The sequence below is a fragment of the Phlebotomus papatasi genome, chromosome 2 (assembly GCF_024763615.1).
Source record: "Phlebotomus papatasi isolate M1 chromosome 2, Ppap_2.1, whole genome shotgun sequence".
Lineage (NCBI taxonomy): Eukaryota > Metazoa > Arthropoda > Insecta > Diptera > Psychodidae > Phlebotomus > Phlebotomus papatasi.
The window spans coordinates 60,690,795-60,698,123 of record NC_077223.1 but is presented as its reverse complement, the minus strand read 5'-3'; positions in this window follow the sequence as shown (position 1 = coordinate 60,698,123).

The following is a 7,329-nucleotide window of genomic DNA, read 5'->3' as shown; positions in this document are numbered from 1 at the left end:
AGAATGTGAGGTTATGTTGATGTCAGAAAACCACCCAAAAGAAAAAAAACGATCACAAAAATGGCTCAACTTTTAAACAGAAAATAAAACACAGCATAATGCAGTGAAAGTTAGTAAAGTTTGAAATGTGTGAATAATAAAATAAATGAAATCCAGTCTCACAAACTCAGAAATAAAATCCTCCCTGAAATCCAACAATAATTGCTGTTAGGTTAGAGCAGTTTAAAAGAGAGAAAAAAAAGATGAAAATGAAAAACCCTTACTTTAAGACACATTTCTAAGATAAAAAGAAAAAATAAAACAAAAAAAAAAAAAACATGGAAAAAATCTCTACAATTAAGTGAAGATTTGAAAATGAGGAAAAAAAAAGAATAACTCGTAGAATTGTTTTTAGTTTGTTAATCTATTTCTTAATTTTATAAATTAAATTGAATGAGAAAATTTCTATTAATTATTGTATAATGGAAAAAACAGAACTGATTTTTTTTCTTTTTTTTATTAGTGTTTTTATTTGTTTTTGGGGAGGACTTCTACAAATGTTGAGATTTAAAGAAAAATGAAAACCTATTAATTCTTATTTCAATTTTTTTTTGATTTATTTTAAAGTAATTTAAGTAGATTTTTAATTTTATCTTTAGTTTTTTTTTCTTTTGAGAAAGTAAGGTTATGTATTTAAGAGAAAATCAGCAAAAAAAAATAAACATACAAAAAATGTGCGATTTTAATAATTTAATGTGTAATATATATTGAGAGATGATGAAACACTATATGTTAAATTTAATTGTAGGTATCTAAGGAAAAAAAACAAAAAATACTATAATTATTATTGATAAAAATAAAATCAAATAAACAAAATTTTTAGGCTCGTTCTTTCTGTCGATAGGACCAATAACTAAGGAAATTTTTATTTCAAATGAGGGAGCATCAAAATTCTTTTTTTTTTGTTGTATTGTAAAACATACTTTAGTGATGATGAGAAATATAATTTAAAAAATATGAGTTTATTTCTTTTATTTCAACTTTGCTGATTTTTTTTTTGGAAAATTTCTACCTTTTCGTTGGTTTGCAGTTTTGGTTCTTGTTTTTCAGTTTTACTATTATTAAATTTTTTTTTAATTAAAAAAAAATCCACCTAAAATGCTCGTTGGCATCCAAGAGAGGCATGAAAAGCAGGTACACGCAGCTGAGAAATGTAAATGTTTGCTCTCAGTTGGCTCATCTGACAGAGAACATTTTGTTTGGCCATCGTGTGACATTTTATTGAACTTGACAATGTAATTTGTGACGCTTTGCGGAAGTTTATCGCGTTGTTATCACTTTGTGTGTCGCGTTCAATTGATGCTGACCTCGAGGATGGTTTTTTTTGAGAAGGAATTCGCCCCCACAACTTACTAAATGCGCCACATGGAACAATGAAAGGTCAGTAAACCCAGTAACATTTTCCCTCAAGTTCTTTTCCATTTGGAATTTCTTTAGAATTCAGAACTAAAGGTTTAATATTAATTTATAGAAAAAATTAACAATAATATCAGTCAAGGTTTCAGCTAATTTGCAAAATTGATACGCATTTGGGGATTTTTTTTCTTCTTGAAAAGCGGAAGATAAATCTCTTATCTGCCCAAGGTTGTTCATGTGAAAACGTGGCGGGCAAACGGAAAACAAGAATGATGATACTTTAGGGCGCTTATCGCGAACGTTCGCACAATTAGACAATTATTCTAAGTATTCAATTACATAGCCAATTCCCTTAACACCGGGGTAAATTATTTTTTAAATAAAGTTTCAAACCCAAAAGGCAAGATTTTCTATTCTGAGTTGATCTTTCACGAAGGACGATTGGGTCACAGATGTAGTGGAAAGTGTCCATGCTTTGCACGTCCCAAGCCTCATAATGACTAAATTCTTCCTATGTTTTTCAATAAATGTACCCATCGCACCCATATTTAAAAAATAGAGGAAAATGTCCTGTTTTTGAAATATTTTGCGGAGTCACATTTACAGTAGAGTTCCTCAAATTTGAACAATATTTTCAAAAACGTAATGGAATTCATGTACATAAAATACACTTTCCCAAATTTAAGAAAGACCATTTTAGAGAATATATCAATTTAATTTATTGTTAAAGAAATGGGATTTGTTGCGGAAGTTAATATAATACGATAATATTGAGTAAACACCAGAGAAAAATAGTTCTAATTCAGACTCCACGCAAAACTTTCTTCACATAACCTCAAATTTTACATTTTGAACTCAACCGTCGTTGAAATTTTGAGGAGTTCAAATTTGAGGAACTCCGACTGTATTCAGAAACATAGGAAAAATTAGTCATTATGGAAGCTTGGGACAGTGCAAAGCATGGGCACTTTCCCATACTATTATAGAGAAAATATTTTTTTCAGATATCTAAAGGTACCTTTTTCTAGGTTTGTACATGATCACAATGTAGAGAGTTGTAAGAATCTAGGATTTTTTTTTAAAACTTCAGCTACACCAAATAAGGGAAGAGCACCCTGGATCGGAATGTTAAGAAACAAGCTTCGTATTTAGTTGAAAATATAAGCTTCAAAATACTATTTAGTTTAAATTATTTAGTTAGTATTAAATGTTTAACTTAAGATTGTTTAATTTAAAGTTGTTGAATTTCAACTTGTTGAATTTGGAGTTGTTTAATCTAAAAATTGTTGAATTTTTGTGTGAAAACTCAAAAATTGTTGAATTTTCATTTCATTTCGTTTATTTTAGATTTTTTTTGCCTTTTTGGACATTTGTAATGTTTTCTCCTGTACTCAGGATCCTCCCTAATGGCCTCTACACATTGGGAGAATTTTTTGTCAAAAACTGCTTTTTGAAGGAAATTCCCTGCAGCATTGTAGGGGGAAACGTCAAATTTCTGTCAAAAACGCAATTTTTGACGAAAATTGCTCCCAATGTGTAGACGCCTTAATGCGAGATAATTACATCTGATGCTCGAATCTTCACGATATACTTATTATGCATATAAATATTTGATGTTCTATATGACTTTTGCAGAATGAAAAACATCTCGACTGAAGCATATGTCTTAAATAGAAATTCAACAATTTTTACACAACTTTTGTTTAAAAATTCAACAACTTTGGTTGAAATACACAAGGCTTCACACTATAATAGTGTGAAAAATTATGATCAAACTATAATAGTGTTAATTTTTGATCATGTGACAAAAAATACCATAAAGTTGTGTATTTTTTCACACTATAATAATGTGATAAACTATAATCATACTATAATAGTGGTAATTTTTAGAATTTTTCAACAGTTTTAAATTACAAAACATTGTTGAAATTTTTTTATGACTATAATAGTGAGAAATTTTACACAGATCACAATTAAATAATAAATTTATTCGATTTCACATTATTATAGTGTTAAAATTTTACACATTTTCAAATTAAACAACGTTGTAGAAAATTTTTCAACTATAATAGTGGTAATTTTCAATCACGTGACAATAAATTACCAAATTATTGTGCATTTTTTAAACATTTTTAAATTAAACAACTAAAATGGTCGATTGTGCACTTTTATAGTAGAAAAATTTTACACATTTTTTTTTTACTGTGTATGCTAATCGGTATATTACTGAACCATTTAATTGTATCTGTGTGGGGGGAAGTGCCTTGAAATTTCGATTTTTCACCTACATATTTTTAAATAAAATTGAGCCTTATCGTGATATACTTTAGCTGCACAAAACAGATTGAAAAGCTACATTACATTATGATATGGCTTCCACTTCAGTATAAGAGAAAAATCCCAATTTCAAAGGTGCCCCACTTCCCCCTAATTGAATTTTAAATTTTTACAATAAATCAATAAAAATAGATTTAATTACAACTATGTACTTTATAGCTTAGATCGTCACGAATTTAATCAGGAGTTTTACGGAAAATTAGTTTTATAAATTTAATCTGAAAAGTAGCTAATAAATTTTAAAAATTCATTCAAATTGGTGCAACAATATGGTAATAACCTGACGATTCGAATACTGCTGACCGATGGTACTCTTCCCTTATTTATGTTCAAAAATTACGAATTATCAAATTTCGCTTCCATGATGGAATTTTTATATATATTTTTTTTATATTTTCAATTTTTTTTAGACCATGGAACTAGATACAGTGGGTGTCAATAGTTTGTTGCCTAATGCATGTTTGAGAAATCAAGTGAAAAAAATGATAGAAAAAATTACTTTTCAAATTTTGCTTTTTGCTGATGAGTTCCCTGTAATCCGTAGATATTATTTATATTTTTCAAAAAAAAATTAATTTTATTTCATATCAAAAATAATTATTTTCCAAAAGTTGGTCATTTTTGAAAAGTCAAAAGTTTGTTGCCTCATTTAAAAAACTAATTTAAAATGGTCAAAACGTGCAACCAACTTAATGTAAACCGGTTACATTTTGAGTTTATGTCATTTGAGAGGCAAATGGTGGATTTGTACATTATTAAAGTTGTCAATGGTAAATATGTATATAAAAATTATGATAAATAATAAGAAAAAATCTGTTTTTTTAATAATTTATAATTTAGGTTAAAAATGGCAAATTACAAAGAGTTGAAACGTAGGAAATTGTCCAGAGATATTATTAGAATGAATCTGCGTCGTTCATCGTCAAATTTTATGAAAAATCGTGTCAGTGTGTGTATACATAAAATAATCAAAATTTATGGTAAAGAGGTACGAGTGCATTCGGAAAAAGCTACTGATACACCCAATGATTCGACTCAGGGTGTTGTTACAGAATTCCCCTACTGGAGCTATTATTGTAAATTTTGTCCAGGAAAATAGTCTATTAATACTGCTCAAAGAAATTCTCTATTGATGTTCATATTTCACAAAAGCACTTTTTGTTCACTAAATGATTAAAATAGTAATTATATTAATTAAAAGCTTTACGAACTCTTAAATAATAAAAATTAACACGTACTTTCACTGAAAAATTGCAGAAATGCTCGAACTCGTAACTTAGATGCTATTCCTCAAAAGTATTTTCACATCATTTATCGTTTAAGGGTTCAAAACTTACCTCCCGGCCCTTTAAAACCGATTTGAAACGATTCATAAATCAGTAAAAAAAACATAAATCAGTAAAAAAAATATCCCAAAATAATTTTAAAGTAATAAAACTGAATTAAGGATAAAAAGTAGTAATCGGTTCATTACCAGTTCATAACCGATTAGAATTAGTTCAGAACTTCAGAACTCAACTTCGGCTCAGAAATTCCAGTACCGGTAAAACGAGTCCAAACCCAAACAATACCCTTCGGATGAGAAATACGCTCTCTAAAGGAATTTCCGTTATTAGAAATGATTCAACGGAATTTTCGTATATGTACGAAATATCTGCTTGATGGGTAACTTTCTAAAACATATCCGAACATGAAAAAAACACATGCTTTTTTTTGAGCAGCCTAAAAAACATGATTATGATTTTGGACGGAATGGGAAGGGCTAGGGAAAAGTTAAGGTCAAGTTAAGGCCAGTGTCGATTTATAGAGGGTATGGGGTTCCCTAAAGGTCTCAAGTCTTTATCTGTAATTGTTTGGCCTCTAGGCGTAGTAACGGCCGGACGAACGGACGGATATACAGCGTGACATTATTTCTTAGAAATATAGAAATCTTTTGAGACGTGTATATAGTATGTTGAGAAAAGTAAGTTCCTAGAAGATGGAAGGTTGAAATTTTAGGGTTTTAAAAAATCAAGGGATTTATATCCTGCCTTCTCTATGGAGTTCGAGCCGCAAAATTAAGAAAGTAATGGGTAATTTTCAGTCCTTTGACCCATATAAAATTCAAATGGTAAGAGATATCGACTTCCGGTATTCTATGATCCCTACTCAAATTACATTATCCTTAAGCTAATCTTTGTTTTAGTTTCATGTTTAAATATTTTTTACGTGAACTGTTCTTCAGTATAAAATAAAAAATAAATTTTGATTTATCAATTCATGTAATTTAATATAATAAAAAATCATTTCATGAAGTTAATTATTTACCAAAAAATCAGATTATAATTTACTGCTCCAAGGATCTATAAATATCTTTAACAATTTATAAACATTAATACACATTCTTTATTCCGTTTTAAGAATATTTTTTATAAATGTTGATTCATAATTTGTTTTTAGAGGTTGGGAATCTGAATTCTTTTCTACGTCTTGCAAGATGAACCTTAAAATAAATAAAATATGATCAACTAAAGCAAAAGGGCAGGCATTTCCGAAATATAAAACGGGTCCCCCCACATTTGTTGAAAGTTGGAGTAAAATGAATAGTTTTTATCACGAGCATATCGCCAATTTTCAAATATTTCCAAGAAGTTTACATTAGAAGAAAGAAAAAGAGGAAAGACAGCTGAAAAATTGCGATGGGGACGAAAAAGAACACCTAATACCTTCTAAATGTTCACCATGAACCTTGAGATCATTCTATAAATAATTACTATTTACCTAAACATTCTGATTAAATTACCGACAAACGATGGATCGACATAATAATCGGTTTGGGAGTCAATGTTGTCTTTACTCCTCTTTTTCAATCTTGTTGATTTTTTCTTAGTCAGGAGTTTTCCAGGAAGAGTTCAGGAAGTGTCAACCGAAAGGAAGCGACGCCAGCGCTACGTGCAATGACGTCAAAGAGCGCCAATTGTTAATGTACACACACATTTCGCTATTTTTATCGCATTTCTTGGTGATTTCATTCAAGGCCAAGGTTACTTTATTACATTACGTGGAAATGCGATAATTTCTGATTAGATTGATAATATTTTTTTCCCACCGACACTGATGATAATTTGTCGCAAGTGGGAGCAATAGTGTTTGCTCTGTTTCATTCACTAGCAATTTCCGCGAAATTTGAAGTCTGGAATAAACTATATTAAAAACTAGTGATAAGCCCAGACAAGCTTATGATGCGACTGAGATTTTTTCAATGTCCCAATCTAAAGCAATCAGTTTTCAATATTAAAAACGAATTCTTATTAAGAGCATCGTCTAGTAATTTTTGAAATAATTGATATCGAATTTTCGAAAATCGATTTTTCGATTGAATATCACATACATAAAAGTTTTGATTTTCTTAGGATTGTTAGATTTTATTGAGACCTTTTTATTATCGTTCTTAGTGATTTAATTCTAACAATTAGAACGTGGGTTTCGGTTATACAAACAACTATTTTTGAGTGGTCTTTTTTCGGACCAGGGTAATATTGACGTGGGAATGCAATCCATTGTTGGAAATGTATCGGCCTTAGACACCATGTACAGAAATCTGTTCGAGAAATATTA